Here is a 14,456-nt window from a genome sequence, read left to right on the forward strand (position 1 = left end):
CTCTAAAAATCTTCATCTTTAATGAAGAAATGTCGTGCAAGCAGAGCACGAATTGAGTTACTGAACGCCCCCCCCGCCCCCACGCACTCACTCACATTCTACAGGCAGGACTCCGTCTATTCTCTTTTATTAAGTAATTTTTCTTCCTGTTATGTATACTCTATATGCCTATTTCCACAGTATTCCTGCTGGTTGTAAGAGGCAGCTAAAGGGGGCCTACTTGTCTCCAATATTTTTCTTCTTGTTATAACTAGCTCTTACATTTTTACTGCCAGTGGTTAGCACTTTACATTTATTAATACTGAAATCCATTTGCCATGCTTGGACCCATTTAAACAGTTGATCTGTATCTCTCTGAATCTTCTGCCTCTGCAATGCTGAATCCGCTCTGTTTCCTATTTTAGTATCGTCAGTAAATTTTGAAATCTAACATAATCCTTCGTCAGTATCATTTACCTACATTAAAAAAGAATTGGACCTAACACTGAACTCTGCGGCACTCCACTTGTAACGTTTACCCAGTCTGACTCTTTTCCATTTATTACAACTCTTTGCTTTCTTCCGGTGAGCCAATCTTCTACCCACCCGAGTACACTGCCCTTGAAACCAAGTGCCTTTAGTTTCTGAAGGAGTCTTTTGTGTGGAACTTTGTACTATTTTGTATATACTTACTCAAACTCCCCTTCTTTCTCACCACCGTTTTTCATCTGTCTTCCTGTCTCCTCTCACATTTTACCTCCATTTTCTTTTCTTCCTTCTTCTTTGCCTTTCTCAGTCCATTCCCGTTCTTTTCCTCACCCCTCCCTCTTCTCTATCCTCCCCCTTACCCATCCATCATACTTCTCATTATCTCATCCTCACCCGTCTCCAGTGACCTTTCTCCTCCCTCTTTCTTCTCCCTCTCAGGATTTTTCTCTTACCTCTCTCTCTCTCTCTCTCTCTCTCTCTCTCTCTCTCTCTCTCTCTCTCTCTCTCTCTCTCTCATCCCTCTTACCCTCCCCCTCTCTCGCTCTCCAGCAAGCTCTAAATTACTTGTTATGTTAAGGAGAAGCCAGGAGGGATTCCTTTGCGTGAGCTGTTTTTAGTGAGGGGATGCTGTCCACTTTCTCAGCCTCTTCTCGTCTATCTGAATTATTCTTTCCTTTTTCTCCTCTCTGTCCATTTGTATTTTGTTTTGTATCTCAGTCTTCCCGCGTCTCTCTCTCTCTCTCTCTCTCTCTCTCTCTCTCTCTCTCTCTCTCTCTCTCACACACACACACACACACACACACACACACACACACACAAACAACCTCATCTTCCCTCCCAATCATTTATCCTACGAGCCTGATTTCTCTTTCTCTCATTTTTATCCCACTTATCGCCAGCCTTTATCACACCACCTTTCCCACCCCGGACCATATTTTCCCACGGTCCTGATTACATTCCCACGGCCCCAGTATTTTCCCCAGACTTACGTACATCGCCCTCATGACCCAGGCATCAAGGTCATTGTTTCGATTTTCCTTCTAAATTGTCATTATTTCATGCCGATGTCCTAATTCACGCTGAGAGTTGGAAACATTGGAAAAAATCTTTAAAAAAATCGTCTGTTAGCAGCATGAGTAAGACAGGTGTTCTCGTACTGAAGGGGTCAGTGAGAAATGTATTTAAAAATTAATCCTTCCACCCCAAGAGGTCTGACTTAGTCTAAATAAAATCTTTTAAAGACAGCAACATGTAAATAGAATTAATGTCATTGTTCTGATGGGATGTCGGGATATTTACCCCCAGTGCTTTCATACAAACGGGACTGTGTTAATCTGAATCATTCGTCTGGCGGCAGAACCAATGACAAAAAGGCGTCATAGTGTCGCAATCTTTGCCACATGATGACGCATTTTTTAGTCATTCGTTCTGCCCCCAGACGAATGATACAGATTAACACAGTCTCGTGTGAATTAAAGAACTGGGGGAGGGGGAACATCCCTAAATCCCATCAGTACAATGACATCAATTCTATTTTCATCTTGCTGCTTTTAAACGATTTTATTTAGATTAAGTGTGGCCTCTTGGAGGGGAAGAATTATTTTTAAATACATTTCTCACTCGCCCCTTCAGTTCGATAACACCTGTTCTGTTGTATTCATTGTGCTGCCAAAGATTTTATTAATTTATTTATTTATTTTTTAGATTTTTCCAATGTTTCCAATTCTCAGCATGAATGAGGACATCGGCATGAAATGATGACAATTTAGAAGAAAAATCAAAACAATGACCTTGGTGCCTGGGTCATGAGGTCGATGTACGTAAGTTTGGGGAAAATACTGGGGCCGTGGGAATGTAATCAGGACCGTGGGAAAATATGGTCCGGGGTGGGAAAGGTGGTGTGATAAAGGCTGGCGATAAGTGGGATAAAAATGAGAGAAAGAGAAATCAGGCTCGTAGGATAAATGATAGAGACGAAAGATGAGGTGGTGTGTGTGTGTGTGTGTGTTTATGTGTGTGTGTGAGAGAGAGAGAGAGAAATGGGAGAAATGGAATTCCCCCGAGCTAAGCCCTGTATTGGACTATGTAGCCCCGCTAGGGTTACAGGAGGGAGCTACCCCTCCCGGCACGGCAGCCTGGGCGAGGCTCGAACTTGCAATCCCCCGATCACAAGTCCAGCGCGCTACCACTGTGCTACCGCGCCCCCCCCTGTGTGTGAGAGAGAGAGAGAGAGAGAGAGAGAGAGAGAGAGAGACAGACAGACAGACAGACAGACAGACAGACAGACAAACAAACAGAGAGGAGATGCGGGCATACTGTGAGATACAGGCAGACAAATGGACAGAGAGGGGAAAAACGAAAGAATAATTCAGATAGACGAGAAGAGGCTGAGAAAGTGGCCAGCATCCCCTCACTAAAAACAGCTCACGCAAAGGAGATGAATCCCTCCTGGCTTCTCCTTAACATAACACGTAATTTAGAGCTTGCTGGAGGGAGAGAGGGAGGTAAGAGGGATGAGAAAGAGGAAGAAGAGAGGAGGGAGAGAGAGATACAGATGGATACATAGACAGACACATGAGAGAGAGAGAGAGAGAGAGAGAGAGAGAGGTAAGAGAAAAAACTTGAGAGGGAGAAGAAAGAGGGAGGAGAAAGAAGGTCACTGGAGACGGGTGAGGATGGGATAATGAGAAGGATGATGGGGGGGGGGTAAGTGGGAGGAGAGAGAAGAGGGAGGGATGAGGAAAGGGATGGGAATGGATTGAGAATGGAAAAGAAGAAGGAAGAAACGAAACAGGAGGAAAAATGTGAGAGGAGACATGACGATTGATGAAAAACGGTATTGAGAAAGAAGGGGGGTTAGAGGGAGCACAAAAGAGTACAAAGGGCCACACAAAAGACTCGTTCGGAAACTATGTAAAGGCACATGGGTTTAGGGGCAGTGTGCCTTTGTGGGTAGAAGATTGGCTCACCGGAGGAAAGCAAAGGGATAAGTGGGAAAAGAGTCAGACTGGATAGAAGTGACAAGTGGGGTCCCGCAGAGCTAAGTGTTAGGTCCTATTCTTTTTTAATATACATAAATGATATTGATGAAGGATTATGTTGTAAGATTTCAAAATTTGCTGACGATACTAAAATAGGTAAGAGAGTGGATTCAGCACTGCAGAGACAGGCAATTCAGAGAGATATTGATCAACTGTTTAACTGGGTCCAAGCATGACAAATGGATTTCAGTATTAATAACTGTAAAGCCCTAAATATTGGCAGTAAATATGCAAGAGCTAGTCATAACAAGAAGAGAAAGACTGGAGACAAGAAGGCCTCTTTTGGTTGCCTTTGACGACAAGCAGGAATACTCGGGAAATAGGCATATTGAGCATACATAACAGGAAGAAAGATTACTTAGTAAAAGAGAATAGACGGAGTCCTGCCTGTAGGATATAAGTGTGTGCATGTAGGGGGGAGGGGAAAGGTTGTTTGTGGTGTGCAGTTGTGGGTAGGACAGGGAAGAGGCGGTGCGCGGGGGGAGGGGGAGGCGCTGAGTAACTCAATTCGTGATTTGTTTGCACGACAAATCTTCTACAAAGATCAAGATTTTTTTTAGCACATTTCGAAGAGTGACTCAAAAAAAGATCACTCATCGCCCGGCGTCCCTTCCACCGTCTCCCATTCTTCACTCACACAAACCTCAGTCCCTTTATCCGTCTTCAGTTCTTCCCACTCTGTTTCTTTTCTCACATCTGGGCGTTCTTGGCCACAGTGATTCTCCGAGTTCGCAGTCATATGCCGCCCCACACCGGCCATTTCCGCTATATTCTTCATAGCCAGACAGCTTAGCTAATCCGCTGCAGAATAGTCAGTTCTGACCTTAGGAGTCGAATAACAAGCGGATTCATCTGGAACTGACACAGACGGCAGCAGGTCGACATGCATCTACTTCTTATGCTCTTCATTCTACTAATCTCCAGCTCTGTCTCTTCCTCCTGAAATATGGTAAACGCAAGTAATATATTGCCTTTGTTAAAAGTAATAATTTTTTCCCTTTCCAGTTCCTCCAGGAAGTTGGTTTCTTAATTTTACCCAGAGTCTTCCTGCCCTTACTACACCGCACTTTTATAAGGTCATCCAGGTTCTCTCTGGCCATCCGGTCTAGGAACTGTGTCAATGATACACCGACGAAAGGAGCCTTTTTGCGTCCGCCCTCGAGCATCCTCCAGTTCCTTACCCTCACATCAGACTCTACGACTTTGCCCTCAGCCGGCTGAAAGCACCAACACCAGCACCCAGCTTCAGGATTCTTTACGACAAGGGAAACTTTGTCTGGGCTAACGTGGTTCATGGGGATGCTAATATATCCCTCCAGTACGGCCAGCCGCTCCCTCTTCTCCTTGACTACCACCACGGTAAATTTGACTTTCATGTCAACAAAATCTTATGTGATATCTTCGTGCGCCTTGAGGTGACGCACGAACGATTCCATCGGCTGTTGAGTTTTATCGATCCGCTTCCATACATACGCATACATATTTAAACGCATACACACAGACACACGCACACACATGCACAGACTCACACAAAGTGTATGTGTACGTGAGTGTGTGCTTGTGAGTATTTATGTGAGCGTGTGTGCGCACGTGCGTGTGTGTGTGTTCGTGTGTATGTGTCTGAGACTGCTTTCCCGAAAGAATGACGCACACACTGGGATGTCCTCCGAAGAGGGACACCCACCGAGGTGTCCTTTCATTGGGGGACACCTCAGTGGGTGACCCTTCATGGAAGAACACCTCAGTGGGTGATCCTCCATGGAGGGACATCTCAGTGGGTGACTCTCCATGGAGGAACACCTCAGTGGCTGTCCCACAGTGGGTGACCCTCCATGGAGGGACACCTCAGTGGGTGTCCCTTAGTGGGTGATCCTCCATGGAGGGACACCTAAGTGGACGTCCCTCCATGGAGAACACCTCACTGGGTGTCTCTCCATGGAGAGAACACCTCACTGGGTGTCTCTCCATGGAGAACACCTCACTGGGTGTCTCTCCATGGAGAGAACACCTCACTGGGTTTCTCACCATGGAGAACACCTCACTAGGTTGCTCTCCATGGAGAACACCTCACTGGGTTTCTCATCATGGAGAACACCTCACTGGGTTTCTCACCATGGAGAACACCTCACTGGGTTTCTCACCATGGAGAACACCTCACTAGGTTGCTCTCCATGGAGAACACCTCACTGGGTTTCTCACCATGGAGAACACCTCACTGGGTTTCTCACCATGGAGAACACCTCACTGGGTTTCTCACCATGGAGAACACCTCACTGGGTTTCTCACCATGGAGAACACCTCACTGGGTTTCTCACCATGGAGAACACCTCACTAGGTTGCTCTCCATGGAGAACACCTCACTAGGTTGCTCTCCATGGAGAACACCTCACTGGGTTTCTCACCATGGAGAACACCTCACTGGATGTCACTCCATGGAGAGACGCCTCACTGGGTGTACCTCCATGGAGGGATACCTCAGTGGGGGTGCCTTCATGGGAGGACACCTCACTGGGTGTCCCTCCATGTAGGGACACCACGATGGGTGTCTCTCCTTGAAGGACATCCCAACGAGTGCGTCATTATTGCGGAAGCACAGTCAAAAACACACACACACACACACACACACACACACACCTTTTGTCTTCCTCTGCCCTCACTCAGGACGGGAGTCGTTCACTACCACTGTTGACAGAGTCTGTATTGGGAGGGGAGGTAGTGGGCCTGATGGGGTGGTGGCTGGCGGGGCTGGTGGTGTGGTGCTTGGCGGGGCTGGTGGTGTGGTGCTTGGCGGGGCTGGTACTCCGTTGGCTGGCGTGTTGTGGTGGGTTAGCCTGACGGAGTCTTGCCTGAAGGATGTGAGTGCCCGGGTGTGGAAGGGGGGTTGCCTGTGGCGTGCAGTGGTGGATGGGACAGGACATAGGCTGGAGGGAGGGCAGTGAGTAACTCAGTTCGTGATTTGCATACACGACATTTCTCCACAAAAGATTTTTTGAGAGCATTTAGAAGACTGACTCAAAAAATGTTCACTCATCACCCGGCATCCCTTCCACCATCTCCCATTCTTCACTCACACAAACTTCACTCCCTTTATCCGATTTCGAATCTTCCCATTCTGTTTCATTTTTCACATCTGGGCGTTCTTGGCCACAGTTTATTGTCTAAGTTCGCAGTCCTACGCCGCATTTCTGCTAAATTCTTCATAGCAAGACATCTTAGATAATCATTCGCTGGAGCATAGTCGAGTTTGTCCTAAGAAATCAGACAAGTTGGGAATTCATCCGGGATTGACACAGACGGCAGCATGTCGACATGCACCTGCTTCTTATGCTCTTTATTCGTGTTCTCCATACTACTCATCTCCAGCTCTGTCTCCTCTACCTGAAATATGGTGAACGCAAGACATATATCTCCTATATTGAAAGTAATAATTTTTTCCCTTTCCAGTTCCTCCAGGAAGTCCCCAGTTGGCTTCTTAATTGTACCCAGAGTCTTCCTGCCCTTACTACACCGTACTTTTATAAGGTCATCCAGGTCCTCTCTGGCCATTTGGTCTAGGAACTGTGTAAATGATACACCGACGAACGGAGCCTTTATGCGTCCGCCCTCGAGCATCCTCCAGTTCCTTACCCCCACATCAAACTCCACGACTTTGCCCTCAGCCGGCCGAAAGCACCAACACCAGCACCCAGCTTCAGGATTCTTTAGGACAAGGGAAACTTTGTCTGGGCTAACGTGGTTCATGGGGATGCTAATATATCCTCCTAGAACGGCCAGCCGCTCCCTCTTCTCCTTGACTATCACCACGGTAAATGTGACTTTTAAGTCATCAAAATCGTATGTGATATCTTCGTGTGCCTTGAGGTGACGCACGAACGATTCCATCGGCTGTTGAGTTTTGGCGATCCGCTTCCGGCCCATGGTCATCCTTAGTTTAATGTCCATATCATCTGGGTTTTCCACGGCCAGGTGGTCCAGCAACTAAGCCAGTGGGTGGCGGTGGAGTTGGAACTCCTGCCATCCATCTTCAGCCACGGACCACTTATCCTTTGGCAGTGGGAAACTCAACACAGATCGCTCTTTAATCCACCTAGGACAACACCTGAAGAATCTTTATTACTTGAGCTTGACGCTCAACTTATCGGGTGTCTTAGCACCAGCTGGGACGCTGATCCGCCCCTCTACGTATTCAACAGTCGGCATTCTGATCCGATAACGACGGTACCAAACTAAACTATTAAACACTCGCGCAAACCCAGCGAGTTGTTCTAGTTCAGGGAATTACTTTTTGTCGTGTAGGGATCGGAGAATGTCCAACTCTTTAGAAATCTCAACTATCCTATTCCTGTTACACACACACGAGTTTGTTCCGCTTATGAGTGACTTGTCGACTGGGTATTTGGAACGCGAAGGGGTACTGGGCTTACTGGACACTGTTACTTTTCTGTCCATACCCTGACAAGTTACTGTGAACCTTGAATGAAAGAAACAACGGTGAACAGTACTGTATTTCAGCATCTTCAGGGTAGTGACGTATTGCATTATTATTATTGTTATTATTATTATTATTATTATTACTATTATTATTATTATTATCATTATATTATAATCATTATTATTATTATTATCTATTATTATTATTATTATTATTATTGTTATTATTATTATTATTATTATTATTATTATTATTATTATTATTATTATTATTATTATTATTGCTATCATCCGACAATTATTATACACATTACTTAGACTGGATTCCACTTTTTAACTTCACCTCAACTAAGTATATTATATTTGATTACGAATACCATCAGATGATTTTTAAAGCTTATTCTCGCTACTGCCAGACGATTTTATACGGCCTAGGAAGGTTCTTTAGCTACAAAGGGGTTATCCCAGTCAGACTGAGGAAGTTTTAAAATCTTTCTTTTACCAAACGATCTTGCTCAGCTTCAGAGACATCTTTACGAGTGAAGGAGTTTCTGAAGGCGATATCTAACGTCTCCATGATAGTTAAGATTTCTATGGTCACTAGACGGTAATAGCTACCATATCAAGTTATAATTAAATATATAAGACCTAGTTAAGATTTTCAAAGGGTCAATAGTTATGATGGAAGATGCTTGGCTGAAAGATTTTTAGTTATTATTAATAGTTCAGACACAGTAAAGATTTTTGAGGGATATTACGTAAGATTCTATGTAAAATTTTTAACTATTAATTCTTCAATGTGATAGTGAAGATTTTCTTTAAGGTATAATAGCAAATGAAGGTTATTACTACGATATAAGATCTATGTCAGTGCTTAAGCAGAAAGATTTAGTATCATAAACCGTAGTCAAGACATAAGCAAATTTTTAGATGGCCGATATATGTGTTTTCTTTATTATTAGTCTCTAAGCTTTGGGACAGCTTTTGTTCATGCTCTAGTTTCACAAACATCATTAAACTAATAAGGTTATGTGTACATAATTTATCTTTTGTTTTTGAGGGTAAACATTACACAAAATAATATGGTATGGCCACTGGTAATTCCCTCTCCCTTCTGCTGGCAAATATTTAGATGAAGTACTCTAAGAGTAATTTGCTGACCTATTCAGAGGAGAGAAACATAGCTTGGCTCCGGTACATTGATGATATTCTATGTTTCTGGCCTAACAACCTTCCCACTGACGAATTTCTGCTTCAACTAAATTCCTTAGGCCCATCCATGAAGTATACTGATGAAGTGGAAATGCATAATTAACTGTCCTTGGATATAGAGGTCATCAGGGATGTAGGTGTTCTGAGTAAGGTATATAGAACCTACATATAAAATGCCTTCTGTGCATCAATATTCGAATCATCATATTAACGTACAGTAAAAGGATTTCGATCTATGTACTTGAGAGCATATAGGATTTGAGACTCCTAATTGTAGATGAAGAACTGCCAATGATTCACGGTATAGGGAAGAAACTTATGCACTCAGCATACCAACCCAGTATCATAATACAGCAAGGAAACGCTTTTACGGAGGCAACACTAATAAGCCAGAACGCCAAACCAGAGAAAGACCCTTGTCCTCCGTTTCCACGAAAATTTTCTTGATATTCACACACACACACACACACACACACACACAAAACACAATGTACATGAAGCTTTCAAGTACGAGAACACCATCAAGAAAATCTTCATTAAAAACAGCCCATCAAGCAATTAAGATGTTTTATATAATATTCCATCCGATATTTTGCGTGTTGAACCTTGGTATATATATATATATATATATATATATATATATATATATATATATATATATACCAAGGTTCAACACGCAAAATAAATCACCAGGAAAAGGGGGCCATTCAGAACACAACCACATATCCGAACGAGAGAAGGTCCAACCATCATGCAAGAAGCCAGCGCCCAGGGTCTGAGTCTAGCGCACCCAAGAGATAAGGCATCGGAACTTAAGATAGGTCAGTCACAGGGAGCCGCGACCTCTAACTGCGAATATCCTTGGCCTGAGTGGAGTGTGTTTGAGAGAGAAGAGTGAAAGAGAGAGGGGAAAAGGAGAAAGGGGAGTGGTTGGGAGGGCTGACTAGAATCAGACTGAGAAAGGGGTGTGTTGGTAGGTGACTAAGGAGTCCGTAAGTGTCGTGGTTGGAAGGAGTGACCTGAGAATAGTTGAGAGATGAGTGATTGAATGGAGGAGCGGTAAATGAATTACGGTGAAGAGAATATTCAAGGGTATATGGGCTGTATTCTAAGTTGCATTTGAGGCTTCGCATTACCCTATTTTGTAGCTAATGATATAACTTCTGTCGATGACACAAGAGAGAATTCTTCAAGATAAAATATGGAAAGTGGGTCGCTCAGCAAGATGTGTAACGAAGCCTACTGTGCCAGCTAGAATACGAACCTGTGTTGGAAGCTGGTGTGTCGGAGGAAAATGAGATCGTTGCTGAGTAAGGACAGAAGTGCCTGGAGTTTTGTCGATGCTATCCTTGGCAGATTATAGTTTCAGATAATAGGTTCAGGGAAAAAGACTGTGCTAGGCCTTTATCACCCAGCATTCAACCCAGTACCGCCCATTAGGTGTGTAGGGGCCCGAGGCTAGGCTAATCACTCCAGACAGTCAAGGCGAGAATTATCCTGGCTCTTATTCTCGTAGGGTGAAGAGGCTTCCTAGCACCACTTCCTTAACGATTTATTTCCCAAACTACCCATTTATATGCTCTTTTCTGCATCTTTTCTTTTAAATCTCGATTGCGTGGATAACACACAAGAAATAGTAAAGGAGCAGAATCAGAAATAACCCGGGAAGGAAGAGGTGTTTGTAAGCTTCCTACCCACACCAGAATACAGCGCCCGGAGCCCATGTCATAGCATATTACCTGAGAAAAAAATAAATAAAATAAAACAGAATAATAAAGATAAATAAGCAAATAAAGTAATCTCCCCTACCTTAAAACTAGAAATGATATTACCTGCAAAATTATTACGTATACATAAAACTTACAAGCTATTCCAAAATTATCATTATAATATTAAGATTACATAAACAGTCACTGACGTGATTTACTTTAATGTGGATTTTTGTATGTGAAAGAACAAGTTTCCAAGGTTTATTTTTCATCATTAACATCAGTGCGGCTGCGACAAAAATTATAGATATATATATTTCCGTTATTATACTTCCATCTGTCCTTCCCTCGATCCATCGATCCATTCATCCACCCGTCAAGCCCCCTGAAAGCCACTCTGTCCTCTTTATTGACTTTAAGCTACAGGGACTATGACACCAAAAGCCATCCACTCGCCTATCCCCCACCCATCCATCCACCCATACCCACGAACACAGAATAGGGAGTGAAATAAAGAACGTAAATGGGCAGAACGTAGGTAGAGTGAGTAGTGTAAAAAGAGCAGAGAGTAAATATTGAATAGCGAGTAAGTACAGTAACATAGGAAATAAAGAATAAACAGATTAATTGAGAGAGAGAGAGAGAGAGAGAGAGAGAGAGAGAGAGAGAGAAATGTGTGTAAGACGAAAGAAGTGAAAGCAATGAAGAGCGGAAGAAAATGCCAAGTGAAAATATAAAGCCTTAGAAAATACATGGAGAAAATAACACACGCGTGGCAAGAGGTGAGAGAGGGAGTGAAGGAAAGTGGATTCCAAATGGGGGAAGGGAGGTGGAATGGAAAGAAACAGAGAGAGAGAGAGAACGACTAATACCCATCCCTTCCACCCATTCGTCCATCTATCAGCCCATCCATTCTCCCACGTAATCCACTTATCGCCAAACCCTACTAAGAGAAGAGAGCCCTTTTAGTGACATCAAACACCCTTTTTCCCTCCATCTATCCTCCTCTTTGCACCTCTTTCCTCCATCTATCCTCCCTTCAGCACCTCTTTCCCTCCATCTATCCTCCCTTCAGCACCTCTTTCCCTCCATCTATCCTCCTTTTAGCACCTCTTTCCCTCCATCTTTCCTTTCTTTAGCAGTCGATCACCCTTTCAGTACAAGGACATGTTTTGTATTGTATTCCTGCATCCACGGACGATTTTAACCCCTTCACCACGAGGATGTCACCTTTTAATCGTGGTATCTCCAGACGATTTTATTCATCTTCAGGGTAACTATCAGAACTTCAGAGGTTAGACTGTGGACATCATTATTCCTTTCACTGCTAGATAGCCTACTAGTATAGATAAAAACTTTGGTTGTGGCATGATTTAAAAAGAGAGAGAGAGAGAGAGAGGAAAAAGAACTCTCCACGCAACCCTTCTTTACGCTGGTTCTACGGTGCTTCCTTTACTCATTTTATTCTTGTTACCCCTCAGGCGATTTTAGTCAGTTTAAGACAGATATCCACACCGTAAGGGTTGTATACTTTCCCCCATTATTCCTCGATGTTCAGCTATTTTTTTTCACTTTATTCCTATTACTCCCTGATAATTCTATACAGCCCATGGGAAGCCTCTCGTAGCACAGGAGATAAACTACCTCCCTCCGCTCAGCAGTCAGGTTTCATTACTTCATCCCTCCACCTGTATCAATCCTCCTCCATCTCTACCATCATACCGTCAGCCAGTAGCCATCCTCCCCCCTCCCCCTGTCATCATGAATCTACCGTTCTCCCGCTTTCCATCCATTTACCCAGCCGTCCCTCCCTTCCTGCAAGTATCCAGTCATCCACCAACCAACTTTCTCTCACGTCCTTCCTCGATCCATTCATCCCTCCATTCATCCTTCCGTCCATCTATCCAGCCAGTCATCTATCCCTTCCTCTGTCCCTCCATCCATCTATCCATTCAGCCATCCTTCCATCGACTCTGCATTCACTCGCCCCAAAAGCCGTATTCAGAGAGTGTCCCATTTAGGCTATCAAACAATCCGTCTTTCCCTCCCTCTCTGACCCCGGTTCCGAACCCTACATCCAATACAATCTTCCCTATCCCATCATCGATCTTCTCTCTTTCTCCCTTCACCACCATTTTCACTCCATCTATCCAGCCAGCCATCTCATTTATCTATCCATCTATCCAACCAGCTAACCGGCTCTCCCTTCCTCCTACCATCCGTCCAGTCGATCCTTCTTCTAGCTCTCCATCCAACCAGTCAATCATTCTTCTATCCATCTGTCCATTTATTCATCCAGGCCTCCATTTTTCCATCCATCCATCCATTTAGCCCTCCTCTCAGCCTTTCATTCATCCTTCCATCCATCCTTCCATTCTACCATTCCTTCATCTGTCCATCCATCCATTCGTGCAGAAAGATCTATATCAATCTATCCACGCAACTTTGCATTCGACCAACTCTCCATCAGTCTATCCATTTAGCCTTCAGTTCATCTACCTGTGCATCTTTTCAGTCAAACCCTATGTCTATTCCTCCACCCAACCCTCCATCCAACCACCCTCACCTGAAGTCCGCCGCCATGATAGCACTGAGACATGAAATCAGACATGCAGGCTGGTTTGTATATTACCCAACCCACTTCTCGTGTGTTTTGGGGACGGGTCATTCAGCGTTACTGGTGTCTAATCTGTATCACTTTTTGCTTCCCACAATCTTTCGTTCTTGGTAGTGGCTGCTTTTTACTTCCACTGAATGTATGGTTCGTTAATACTTTCATGGTTCAGCCTAATTGTCTACGTTCTATTAAAAAAAAAAAAAAAAGACTGAGCCGTCCCAGCAGCACATGCACTTGTAAAATGCAATATACGCACCAGGCTGTATAATGGAGCCGTTCATCCCTCTTTCTGTCTAACTCCCCTCCTAGAAGTTGTTATCTTTCCCGCCACCCGACACCCATTGTCTCTCTCCCTCCATCACTGTCACCTTCCCGCCATTTGTCATCCATCCCTTCGTCATTATCAACAACCATTCATCTTTCATGTTTTTTTGTTTTTTTATGTCCTCATCCCTGTCTGTAGACTAGATAGTCCCTTTCCTGAAGCCCAGTAGTCCTACTACATGTCAAACACCTCTTGTGACCACTTCTGCGCTGGTACCCACTGCCCATATTTACATAATACATGCCGGGGTTGCTTCAGTCAGTACTGGTGTGACGATATTCACGGAAGTGTTTTTATGACATGTCGGCGGGTTTGGAAGAATATCAGTATAGAATGTTTTAACAAATAAAAAAATTATCCTTCTATTAGCCAGGAACGATCTCGCGTCCTTTCGGACAACATCCTAATATTCTGTCCACTCCACCACCATTTATCAAACGCAAGACGAAGTATGATGGAAAAAAAATTCTCAAACCAACATCATCCAGCATTTTCAGTCTATCCATTAGTCTAATACCCAGTTACTCTCTCGCTCTCTCTGTCCACCTGTCCCTCCCTCCTTTCATCCTTTCCTCCATCAACCCATACATACTGACTTCCCTGTTATCCACTGACCACGAAACCCAACAATGGAAGGCCTCTTTGAAACCATG

General features: G+C 44.0%; 1 protein-coding gene across 1 annotated transcript in view; it reads right to left on the reverse strand.

Moving 5' to 3' along the window:
* The window catches only part of LOC145413986 (inactive dipeptidyl peptidase 10-like), a 145,910-nt gene that overhangs the window by 104,947 nt on the left and 26,507 nt on the right, over positions 1-14,456 (reverse strand). The gene's annotated exons all lie outside the window — the stretch shown is intronic.

The sequence above is a fragment of the Coenobita brevimanus genome, chromosome 98, assembly GCF_032717465.1.
Source record: "Coenobita brevimanus isolate Jiangsu-jjx chromosome 98, ASM3271746v2, whole genome shotgun sequence".
Classification (NCBI taxonomy): domain Eukaryota; kingdom Metazoa; phylum Arthropoda; class Malacostraca; order Decapoda; family Coenobitidae; genus Coenobita; species Coenobita brevimanus.